This window comes from Trichechus manatus, unplaced genomic scaffold (assembly GCF_000243295.1).
Source record: "Trichechus manatus latirostris isolate Lorelei unplaced genomic scaffold, TriManLat1.0 scaffold00002, whole genome shotgun sequence".
NCBI lineage: Eukaryota > Metazoa > Chordata > Mammalia > Sirenia > Trichechidae > Trichechus > Trichechus manatus.
The window spans coordinates 34,073,763-34,086,622 of record NW_004443938.1 but is presented as its reverse complement, the minus strand read 5'-3'; positions in this window follow the sequence as shown (position 1 = coordinate 34,086,622).

The window sequence follows — 12,860 nt, the reverse complement described above, 5'->3', positions numbered from 1 at the left end:
TACCAGCTTAACTCCAATAACATACAAAAAGTCTGCTCCTATGCCATTCCTTCCCCCCTTTATGTTGTCGTCGTCACAAATTACGTCTTTAAACACTGCATGCATGATAACATAAATTTATAATTACTTTTAATGTGTTTGGAAACCCTAGTGGCATAGTGGTTAAGAGCTATGGCTTCTAGCCAAAAGGTTGGCAGTTCAAATCCACCAGGCGCCCCTTGGAAACCCTCTGGGGCAGTTCTACCCTGTCTATAGGGTCACTATGAGTTGGAATCGACTTGACAGCAATGGGTTGGTTAGTTGGTTTTAACGTGTTTAGCTTTTAAATTATGTAGATCATAACAAGTAGAGTTACAACACAAAAATACCATAAAACTGGATTTTGAATTTACTCATGGAATTACTTTTACTGGAGGTCTTTTTTTCTTCATATGGCTTTGAGTTATTGTCTAGTGTCCTTTCATTTCAACCTGAAGGGACTACCTTTAGCATTTCTTGTAGGGTAGAAGCTTTTGTTTATCTGTAATGTCTTAATTTCACTCTCAGTTTTGAAGAACAGTTTTTTTGCCAGATACAAAATTCTTGATTGACAGTTCTTTTTTTTCAGCACTTTAAATATGCCATCCCTCTGCATTCTGGTTTCCATGGTTTCTGAGGAGAAATTGGCACTTAATCTTATTGAGGATCCTTTTAATGTGATGATTTGCTTCTCTTGCTGCTTTTAAGGTTCTCTCTTTATCTTTGGGTTTCTGTAATTTGATTATAATGTGTCTTATTGTAAAGGATCTTTTTGAGTTTATCCTTCTTGGAGTTTGTTGAGCTTCTTGGATGTGTAGATTCATGTCTTTCATCAAATTTGGGAAATTTTCAACCATTATTTCATCAAATATTTTTTCTGCCCCTTTCTCTCTTCTCTGGGATTCTCATAATGTGTATGTTTTTCTGCTTGATGGTGTCCTACAAGTTCCCTAGCCTCTGTTCACTTTTCTGCATTCTTTTTGCTCCTTAGACTTGATAATTTCAACTGTCCGGTCTTCAAGTTTGCCGAGTCTTTCTTCTTCCAGCTCAAATCTGCTGTTGAATTTCCTCCAGTTATTTTTCATTTCAGTTATTGTACTTTTCAGTTCCAGGGTTTCTAATTTGTTCCTTTTTATGATTTCTGTCTCTTTACTGATATTCTTATGTGTTTTTGTATCATTTTCTTGATTTCCTTTCATTCCTTATGTTTTGTTTTAGCTCTCTGAGCATTTATAATACTATTGTTTTAAAGTCTTTGTCTAGTAAGTCCATTATCTGGGCTTCCATACGGATGATTTCTGTCACTTTATTTTGTTTTTTTGAATGAGCCATTCTTTCCTATTTCTTTGTATGCTTTGCAATTTTTTTGTTGAAACTGAACATTAGAATATTATAATGTGGTGACTGTAAATGAGATCTTCCCCTTTCCTAGAATTTGCTGTTTTGTTTAATTGTTGAAGGCTATTGTCATTTGTTTGTTTAGTGACTTCCCCTAACTATTTTTGCAAAGACTTCTTTCCTGGATGTGTGGACATTTAAGTCTATTTCTTAGTTTGTGTTCAGCTAGTGTTTTGACAGAGATTTCCTTGAACACTAAGTGAAAAAAAAAAAAAAAACAAAACTACCCTCTCCCAGTCTTTGCAAATTGATTTTGTGCCGGCACCCTCCTTCAACACTCATTTGCACTGAGCCTAGAGATCAGCCTGAGGTGAAAGCATAGGGTCTTCCCAGGTAATTTCTGAGTATATGTCTTGCCCTGGACATGCATGTGGTTTTCTCAGTTCCCCTGTATACACAGTGCTTTTGAAAGCCGTAATTTCTGAAATAAACTCTCTCCCCGACCTCTTCCAGTTGTTAAGGACTTATTGTATGCCTGAAACATGCCCTTCAGCCCCAAGTGGCTACAAGCAGTTACAGCCTTCAGGCATTGCCTGCTGCTCCTTAGCCCTGTATGAGCTCTGAGACAGGCAAAACTGAAATGAGTGCCATGCTTCAGTTCTTCAGGCAGCCCCTAGACAGATTAGAACAGACACACCCAATAGTTCTCAAGTAAAGTCTGCTCTGCACCTTCTGGAGCCAAAGACTAGGCTGCTTCTCTGGGAGTGCAGGTCGCTGCCACTTTAAGATGGCCATGCTGGGCCAAGGAGGGAGTAGTGTGAATAAAACTAAACCTGTTTTACCACTTACATGTCACCTTTCTCTTGATTCCTTGATTCATCATTTGTGTAGTTGCTGCAACTCTTTGACTGGTTTCCAGAGTTTTAACAAAGTTGGTTCTGCCAGTTTCTGCTTGTTTTTTATTAATTTATTTTTTGGATGTTTGTGAGGGGATGAGTATGCATCTGCTCATGCTGCCACCTTCCTCTGAACTCAACCTATAGTTGAATTAGACCCACCTGAAGAAATACAAGATTGTCTATTATTACATGTTGCAAAATTTAGTACAGAATTGAAAACGCATAGTGTAAAATCAGTGAAAGCCACAATGGCCAGAGAAAGCATCACAGAGGGGACATAATTTGCATGGGCATTGAGGAATGGTTGGAACTGATTATCTAGAGGGATAAAGATGGGATGAGTGAGGGTAATGACTGAAGTTACAGCAGAGTGATATGAATTAGCAAGGTGTGATCTTGTGAAAGATAGGCTATGAAGTTGACCAGAATGTTAGGGAGAGACAGGGTTCAGGTTGGATAATTAAAGTGGAAACTGGAAAGCCAGGAAGAGGAGTCTGAACAGAAATCAGAGTGGGGAAGTTCTGCAATGAAAGTGATACTTTAGTGATGATTGCTCCGTGACTGGTAATTAGGGTGGATGGTAGAGAGTGGGGATGCAGTCAAACAAGCCAGCGAAAATATTTCATGTGAGTTTCATGTGGATAGTAATAATGGAAAGGCAGAGGAAGAGATAAACATCAACTACATTTTTAAGGAAATTGAAACTATATTATCAAGACTTTTTTCACAAGTGTCAGGCCCCCAGTTCAAACTAACTTAAGCAACAGAAGAATTCACTGGCAGTTTATAGTCATTGCTAACATTTATTGAGCATTTATTATGTTAATCCTCATACAACCCTATGAGGTAGGTACTAATACTACTTCTTATTTTACAGATGAGGCACAGAAAAGTAAAGTACCTTGTCCAAGTTCACCTGCTTAGAAAGAGGTAGAGCCAGGACTTGAAATTTGACTCATCTAATGAGCAAGTCCAGAGATGGGATGAACTGAGGCATGTATGTTGCATGAACTGAACTGAAGCATGGATGGCTTCAGGGACTCAAGCAATATCATCGAAGCTCTCTGTCTTTATTGCCTCTCATACCTTCTTTGTGCTGACCTTATTCTCTTCTAAGTATGCTTCCTCCATATAGCTGGGAAGGTGTCTGCTGGCAGCTACAAATTCATGTATTCTTAGATTAGCAACTCTAGGGGAGAGAGAATTTAATATAATATCTAACAAGTAATCCTAAGAAGGAATTCTGATTGGCTTTAGGGAGCCTTTCATTTGGGCCTGGTGATTTTGAGGCTGTTAGAGTGGAAATGTTTAGTAAGTAGGTGAAGATTTGGTTCTGTACCCAGTTAAAGGTCTAGGAGTATAAATAAAGATTTGGGAATTATGATTCAAGGTTGATTTTCATCTCATTTCTGATTTGTATGTATGATAATCGTAATTTCATTCTATTATTACCATTAAATTGAAATTTTAATGATCAAGTACTTTGAAAATACAACAGATACACAATCTACAGGCGATGTAAAAGCCTATGCTGAGGAACTGAAGTAACCTTTAGAGGAAAGCAATCTGGGAAGGCCAAATATGTCTGACTGAATCATTTTGAGAGCAGGCTGACCTTACATAATGAAAGAGACTTTCTGAAAACATTTGCAGAAGTTAAGTTGAAATAATTATTCAATTTGTCACTACTATTTATTTAGTGTTTACTTAGTGGGTATTACATGAAGTTTCAAAGTTTCAAATCCTTAATTATTTAAAATTTGATAAGTATCTCCTAGAAAAGGGTACATCCATGTGATTGTTTAACTATTTTGAGAGAATTGACAGAACGGCATTCATATTCTACTATTGACATCCATGATATAATTTTATGTATTTTCCTTTAGATTCAAGATAGCCAATTCCTTTATCACAACTTTATAAATAGATAATTCTCTCTTATTTGGATCATGGTCTTAAAATTAATAATCATAGATTTTATTTCTTTTTGAACTAGATTCACAGGGAAAATAATCTCTTGACCATATACTACATTCCATTAATCATCTCAGTAATACATGCCATTGACTATAAGCGGTTTTGAGTTAAAAAATATGAACAGTGTATACAAATATTCCTTCATTCATGAATCAGAAATGTGTAGTGTTAACTTTGTTTAAGTCACTATGCTAAGCACTAGGGATTATTAAAGCACAGCAAAGTAAGAATAAAAAAACCTTGATTCTGGTTCTCAAAGAGAAATTAATAATTTGCACAGTACATATTAAATATTACAGAAGAAGCTTTGGTTAAAGATATATGGATACAGGTGCAAGAATAATGAATTCTTCCTGGGAGACCTGAGGACCTTCACAGGTAAGGGGACACTTGGCTGGACCTTAAAGCAGTAGAATAATAAAACCCATTGCTGTCAAGTTGATTCCGACTCATAGCGACCCTACAGGACAAAGTAGAACTGCCCCATAGGGTTTCCATGGAGCAGCTGGTGGATTTAAATTGCCATCCTTTTGGTTAGCAGCTGAGCTCTTAACCACTATACCACCAGGGTTCCTGTAGAATAATAGGGGGAGCAATTTAAGGGTTGCCTTAGTTATCTAGTGCTGCTATAACAGAAATACCACAAGCAGATGGCTTTAACAAACAGATTTATTCTCTTACAGTCTAGTAGGTTAGAAGGCCAAATTGAGGGCACCAGCTCCAGGGGATGGCTTTCTCTGTCTGTCAGCTCCGGAGGAAGGTCCTTGTCATCAATCTTGCCCTGGGTTAGGAGCTTCTCACTGCAGGAACCGCAAGCCCAAAGGACATGCTCTGCTCCAGGTGTTGCTTTCTTGGTGGTATGAGGTTCCCCTGTCTCTGCTCACTTCTCTTATATCTCAAAAGAGATTGACTCAAGTTACAACTTAATCTTGTAGATTAAGTGCTGCCTCATTAACGTAACTACCTCTAATCCTGCCTCATTAACATCATAGAGGTAGGCTTTACAACACATAGGAAAATCACATTAGATGACAAAATGGCGGATAATCTCAAAATACTGGGAATCATGGCCTAGCCAAGTTCACAAATATTTTTTGGGGACACACTTTAATCCATAACAAGGGTATAGTTACTATGTACAAAGTCAGAGAAATGCAAGTAATTTAAGATAAAGGAGAAAAGAAGAGTATTGAGAGCTGAGGCTGGAAAGGAATGTTGAGGCATTATTTTGAACGCTTACAATAGAAGAAACAATTCTAAGTGCATTTCTTAATAATGGTGAATTACAAAGAACTTATGTAAATTAATTTTGTAAGTACCACTAATTAAGAAGTAACTTTAATTTATAAATTCCATAACAGTGCTCTTTAGAATTGTTATGGATTGAATCATGTACTCCCAAAATATGTGTTGTAAATCCTAACCCCTATACTTGTGGATGTAAACATATTTGGGAATAGAGTTTTCTTTGTTATGTTAATGATACCATCTCAGTGTAGGGTGTGTCTTATGCCAATTGCCTTTAAGATATAAAAAGAACACACTGGGCACAGAGAAGGAAGCATAAACGGAGGGAAAGACACGTGCCACGAGAAGATAGGCAAGGAATGCCAGAAAAGCCTGAGACAGGGATTTTCACCCAGAGTGAACACAGAGAACCTTGCCCTAGGACCAGCGACCTGAATTCAGACTTTTTAGCATCCTAAACTGTGAGAAAATAAATATCTGTTATAGCCCGCTTGTGGTACAGGCAGTGCCCAGTTTACGAACATCCCACTTACGTACAACCGATAGTTATGAATCAACTCCTGTAAAGCCTATTACGTTAAAAATTTGAGGTACATACAATGATACATAGTAACAAACGGGCACTACTTTGCAACGTGCATCAAAAAATTATTATTATTATTACTGCATTATTGTGTTAAAGATGTTTGAGTGTATTGGGAAGTGTTTCTTTAATGTTTTTTATGCATAGAAAGGTGCACTATATACTATATACTAAGACAAACATTTGACAAACTGACCTTAGATATGAACTATATCTAACTGTTCTGACTTACATATAAATTTGACTTAAAGACAAACTTAGGAACGGAACTTGTTGGTAATCCAGGGACTGCCTATATTTCTGTTATAGCAGCACTAAGAAACTAAGACAAGTATATTGAGATTTTATAAGACAATTTATAATTATAGTTTCTTATCTTTGTGGTAAATGACTGACAATTGAAAACTGATTAAAGTTATTACTTTCACATACTCAAATTTCCTTATGTTCCCATCATATAAATTCCAAGCACTCCTTAGTGTTCAGGAGTCACAATTTAAAACTAAGCTACTGAAATATTGATTTGAGAAATTTGTCTTAATCGAGCACTTGTTAGTGCTGATTTCCCTGGTGTCTGAGCTACTTACTACAGTTCTAGACAGTAGGGAGGAAAAAGGCCTATGAACTGGCAGACAAAATACAAACATGTAATGCCAAAGAAAAAAGCCTGCTTCTCCGGTGTGACATTCAGTATTGGACTCACTAATTTAAAGCCTCGTATATCTAGAAAAAGTGAAGAGAAAAACATACCTTTACTTTATAGTCACATAATCTTGGGATTTCCCCTTCCTTAATAAAAGATGTAAATCACTCTTCATTAGCATTTTATGATGAGAAATCAGGAACAAACAGCCATACTTTTCTATAAGACTATTCCATATGAAAACCTTTCTCTTCTAGTTTTTGTTGTCTCAAACAACCTCAAAAATGGTTCCTTAAAATTTATCTTTTCTGAAGTTTTCCTTTTAGTGAATGTTTTAGTTACACAATTTTGGCTAGAAGGAATAGAGACTCAGCTAGGTAAAGGGGATTTGCTGACAGTATGTATACTAAGCAATTAGGAAAATACAGCACCTCACTGAAATCCAAGAAAGAGAGATGCTCTATGGCTGGGCCTCTGGAGACAAGGGACTCCTACCCACGAGTGTCGAATGCCTTTCCTAGGCTTTTCAAAATCTAAATGCTCTTGAGATTCTGATTCAGTAGATCTGGATGGGGCCTCTGCATTTCCATGAGGAAGAGTCTCCTCATGGGCCCTTCTCTCTGCACTAGAGCTTCTTTGTTAACATTACTCAGCTATTTTTCATGGATCCAACTCTTTCTGTCTAGAGATGAGGAGCAGGAAAGAAGGTGTTCGGTGCCAAGAGAAGCCCAGAAAGCTCTCATCCCTGGAGAATGTGGGATTTAGGCCATTGGTGAATACAGCTAGGCTCATCATATTTTATTTATGTGAGTGTGATCTGAAGATAAAGAGGAAGAGGAAGAATAAAAGGAGAAAGACTAGCACATCATATCAGGAAATGACAGATGTTGCAAAATTAAAAAAATGAGGATAGAAAATATAAGACAATTATTTGGGGGCTGATTACAGACATTTACTAGAACAGCTTTATCTAATTTCCATGCAATTCCATAACGATTATGTCTCATTAAATAGGTGCCAGATTAGCTTTGTGGAATGCTCTATTTGATTAGAATAGTAAACAATCTACACATATATTCAATATTTATTGTCTGTTGATGTTGTAATCATCAGGGAAGGAGCTTGCTGATGGCTGGCTGCAGAGAGAGGCAAAGGGTATTAGCACCAAGGGCCTATGATAAAGGTGAGGTGTTTTTGGAGCTGGAGTCAAATTAGAGTTCAGGACTGTACCATTGAAGGCAAGAGGCATTCAGCAGATCAAGAAAACAGATCCTTGGTTTACTATTGGAGTGCTGGGTCAGTCTAATAATCTCTAATCTTGGTGTCTCCTCATCTGTACAATGGGGGAAAATAATAGCACCTAAATTTTAGGATTATTGTGAGGATTAAATGGTGTCTGGAATACATTAATTGCTTGGTAAATATTAGTTGTTGCAGTGATTATTTGTCTTGGCATGGACATTGTTGTTGTTGGGGTTGTAATTGTTATTATTATTTGTTTGGTGCAGTACTGAAAGTAATCTGAGCCTCAAGGATGATTTAACAGTAAAGAGAGGAAGTGGTCACTGGCCCAGACTGCATCAAACTTCAAAGGGAGTAACAAGGGTTACTGAAAGTCACAGGGCTAAATCCAGAGAAAATTTTGAAAATGATAGTTTCTTCTTTGGTGGGTTTTTGTTGAAATCCAAATCTCTGCCTCCCATAGCTCATCATCCCTTTGTCCATCCTACAGTGATTTTTGTCATTTTGTTCATTGATGAATCCCCAGTGCCTGGCACAGTGCTGGCACACAATAGGCACTTAGCAGATAGTCATTGAATGAGTGGTTGAATGAATGGATGGGTGGATGAATAAATTCAGTAGAAGAGCTAGGCTGCTGTTCTATGCATTAAAGTATCCTCTCGTATCATGGTCACTTATTTACGGATTGAAATAATAAGAGAGAATATCGATTGACTATTACATTTCTTTGACTTGGGAGTGTGCTATAGGTTTCTAAATCAATGTGCTGGCAGCCTTTATTATACAGTGGATGGATAATAAATGAGTACTTTATTCTAGAAAGGTAAGTAACACACAACTCTATATTTTATGAAATAATTTCTTTATTTCATTGTTGAATTTTTAGAGTATGTTTCATAATTGGAGAAATAAACATGAATGTTTATAATACTGTGCCAAAAAATTAGCAGTTTTAAAAAGTGAAAAAATTCTGGATGAATACAGCACAATCTAGTCTTACTGTTGGGCATATTTGGGAACTAGAGCCCTACATACTCAAGGGCTTTTGATGCAGGGGAGAGAGGGTGGCGTCTGTCTTCTCAGAGAGCTGTGGCAGACAGAGGATTCCACCACAGATAGGTTTGGCTGAAAGGCTATTGTTGAGTAGAATATGCTTCAGGTAATTAAAGACAAAGAATGTTAGATTTGGATAAAGATGAAAGCATGGAGAGGCCTCAACTCTGGGCTGAGAGAGAGACAATGACAAAGGTAAGACTGTACAGTAGAAGTAAGAAAGGGGAGGTTATGTTGTGGATGTGGAGCAGAGATACCAATACAGGAGGATGAGGTCAGCAAATGGCCTAAAGGGACAATTTGTTTACATATCGTAGGTGACTACTGAGGTCCCTGGGTGGCAAAAGATTTGTGCTTGACTACTAACCTGAAGGTTGGTGGTTGGAACCCATCCAGTGACTCTGGGGGAAAGTCCTGGTGATCTGCTTCTGTAAAGACTGTTGTTGTTGTTGGGTGCCATTGAATCAATCTCGACTCATAGCAACTGCATGTGACAGAGTAGAACTGCCTCATAGGGTTTTCTAGGCTGTAATCTTTACAGGAACAGATTGCCAGGACTTTTCTCCCGCAGAGCTACTGAGTGGTTTCAAACTGCCAACCTTTCCATTAGCAGCTGAGTGCTTAATCATTACTCTAAAACCATGTGGAATAGTTCTACTCTGTAACACATGGGGTTACCATGACTTGAAATTGACTCAATAGCAGTGGTTTGGTTTTTCGATGTTTTTCAAAATGTGATCTATTACAGGGTCCTCTTGAGGAACCTAAAACTGATTCAAACATGCCAGGTATTTCTTTGATTCTTAAATCAAAGGGGCAAGTGACTTTCATTTTACATAGGGCTAAGGGATGCTTAATAGTAACCTATTAAGAAAATTAAGACTTGCTAAATTTAAACTACTATCAACATACTATTGTAGTTGACTAAGAATCTAATTCAGTAGTTTACTGAGAAATCTGGTTGATGCTCAGTACTGCATATGTTGTAAAGCTCATATTGCATATGCACATGATGATTCATTGGAATTCCTATGCTTTTTTGAAATGGCACTTTGTTAACGGTGTATCATCAGTGTTTTCTTGAGTTGATCCTGTTTGCTATCATTCTGGCTACTTAAAAACTATAAATTTAATTTGTTGTTTATTTGATTAGATGTTCTGCAAAGCACAATGTATGGTAATGGTATTTTGGGCCTATAATTTTTTTTAAAAAAGACTAGATTTTGTGATATGAAAAATCCACATAGAGCAGATGTCTACAGGAAACCTGCAATATTTGCTTGTATAGCAACTTTATTTTTTATTACTCATTTCTTTATCCTACTGAAAAAATGAAAATATTTGGTGTGCTTGGGTCATTTTCCTTACTTAAATGGACTATTGTCCAGAAAGTTTGAGATACAGTGTTCTAGCAAATAGCTTGATAAAACTTGTAACAAAGGACAGCTACTTCCCATATATTGATAACATCAAGGGGAATGTCCTAAAGAGCCAAAGTTCCCACGACAATTCTTAGCATATGGTAAGAGTCTAAACTACCTGTATTTTCAGATAGTCGTAAGCTGGGTGTTATAATTCAGGTAGACTTGATTACAAAGCATACTGATACCCTAGTGCTGGGCAGAAAAAAAAAGGAGCAAGCAAGGAGCTGGTATGACTGAGTCTAATGAAGCAAACACTCCTGTGGGGCTGGTTCTCTGAGAAGTGCTCACTGGTCACCATATCTGGGTATGTGATAAACCCAATCAGGTTGAAAGTGTCAATTGCTACCATTCAGAGAGGCAGACACTGGAGGCATCGTGAATCCAGAATTCTCCTTCAGAATCCTAGAAGATTTTCAACTAAGCAAAAACACAGATGTCTGTGAATAATTCTTAGGCCAGGAGCCTGACTACTCCTTGTTTGTTGGAATGTCTACAGGGCTCAACCCAACACAAATCTAAGTGGGATAACTTGAAAAGGTAGGTATGAGAAGGTTGAGAGTGAAGGTCTGAGGCCCGAAATGATTTTCTAAATGGATTTAGGTGTTCCCAATGGCTCTTTACACAGTGATTCATGTAATGGAAGATTGAGTAAAAAGTCAAAGAATAGGAAAAGGCCACCCGAGGCTACGAACTACTCTTTCTGTTTTAGGATGTACCAGAATCCAAGATGACTCTCCATTTTGGGCTAGACTCTGGTTTCTTTTAGCTACAATAAGACACAAATGGAAAAACACCAAGAAACAGAACTGCGGAAGGATTTTTTTCTCCTTACATTTCCCATAAAACTGAATGCTAAATATTCAAGCATTACCTGCACTGCTTTCAGCCCTATGTCAAAAGTGGAGCACTTTGATAAGCCTGAACCCCAGGGCAGGTGTGGCTCATTTGGAGGGGGACTGGACACAGAGTAGTTTTGTCCCCTGGCCTTTGTAGGGGCACCTAGGCTACTTTTCCAGCACTGTGGGGAGGGTATTGACTCCTGTTATCACCTCCCCCAGGGCAGAAATCATGGGCCTATGTGGACATCTGATCGTATATATATATTTGTTTCCTTTGGGATATGAGCAGAGGGGTTTCTTTCCAATTTAATTATAGACACAGATATCAGAAGAACAACAAGGATTTCTTTAAAAAGAATTCTTATGAGCAAGATTTGCAGGTGCTACATTTTTTCTTTCATCAATGCAGTCTGTCTCCAAGGAAGGTGCAAAAAAGATCTTGGCATCCCTCCTTTACTAACAGGGGTTAAAGCCCATCAGTGCCATCCTTTCTGGAAGGAAAAACCAGTATGGGGTTTTGCCAGATACCCCAGGGCTCTATTAGGAGATTTTCCTGTGAGTCTTCTTTATCCCATTCCTGAGGGTCTCTCATAACATTCTCACGTGCTACACAGATACCATCACTCAGGCTAGAACAGAAACTCCAAAGCAGGGAATTTTTGTCTGCTTTACTCTGAGTTGAATTCTCAGTGTTTAGAACAATGCCTGGCACATAACCTTGTTGCGGTCAAGTCTGTTCCGACTCATAATGACCCTATAGGACAGAGTAGAACTTCCCCATAGGGTTTCCAAGGCTGTAATTGCCACGTCTTTCTCCCATGGAGTGGCTGGTGGGTTCAAACTGCAGATCTTTAGATTCACAGCCGAGAGCTTAACCATTGTGCCACCAGGAAAGCTAAAATAGATACATGTGAAACAATTAGTCCTGTTGTTGTCTCTATCAGTGCTTCCCTGTTTTTCTTTTAGAGCATATGGATGGAGAGGTTTCTTGTTAAAATGCAGATTCCGTTTCAGTAGCCCTGGCGTGAGGCACAAGGTCCTGCATGTTTAATACGCCTCCAGGTGATGCCAATACCACTGGCCCCTGGACCTGGCTTTAAGAAGCAAGGGTCCCTTTCTTCTCCCCAGCCTTTGCTGTTGTCAGTGGCTGCTATGGTGTAGGAGAGCGTTTCCCAAGTACCGTTTATGAAGTGACTCCCACCTTCCTGGTTCTTACCATATCCGTGGAACCTTAACTATTCTTAATTTAGGATTTTTCTTTAAACAGATTCACTTAAAAAAGGGAAAAACATTTATTTCAAATTTTGTTGATCTTTCTAAATTAAACAATAAAGTACACAAGTCTATGTGTCCAGCTTCCTAAATTTTTACACACACACACACACACACACACACACACACACACACAGATTCATTACCCAGATCAAGATATAAAACATTTCTAGCCCTAGAAGGCTTCCTCATGTCCCTTCCCAGGGAATATCCCTCCCTCAAGTAGTCACTGTTCTGACATCTAACACTATTGTTTAGTTTTTGCCTGTTCTTGAATGTCATAAAAATGGAATTATACAGCGTGTATTTGTTTGTGTCTTCTAT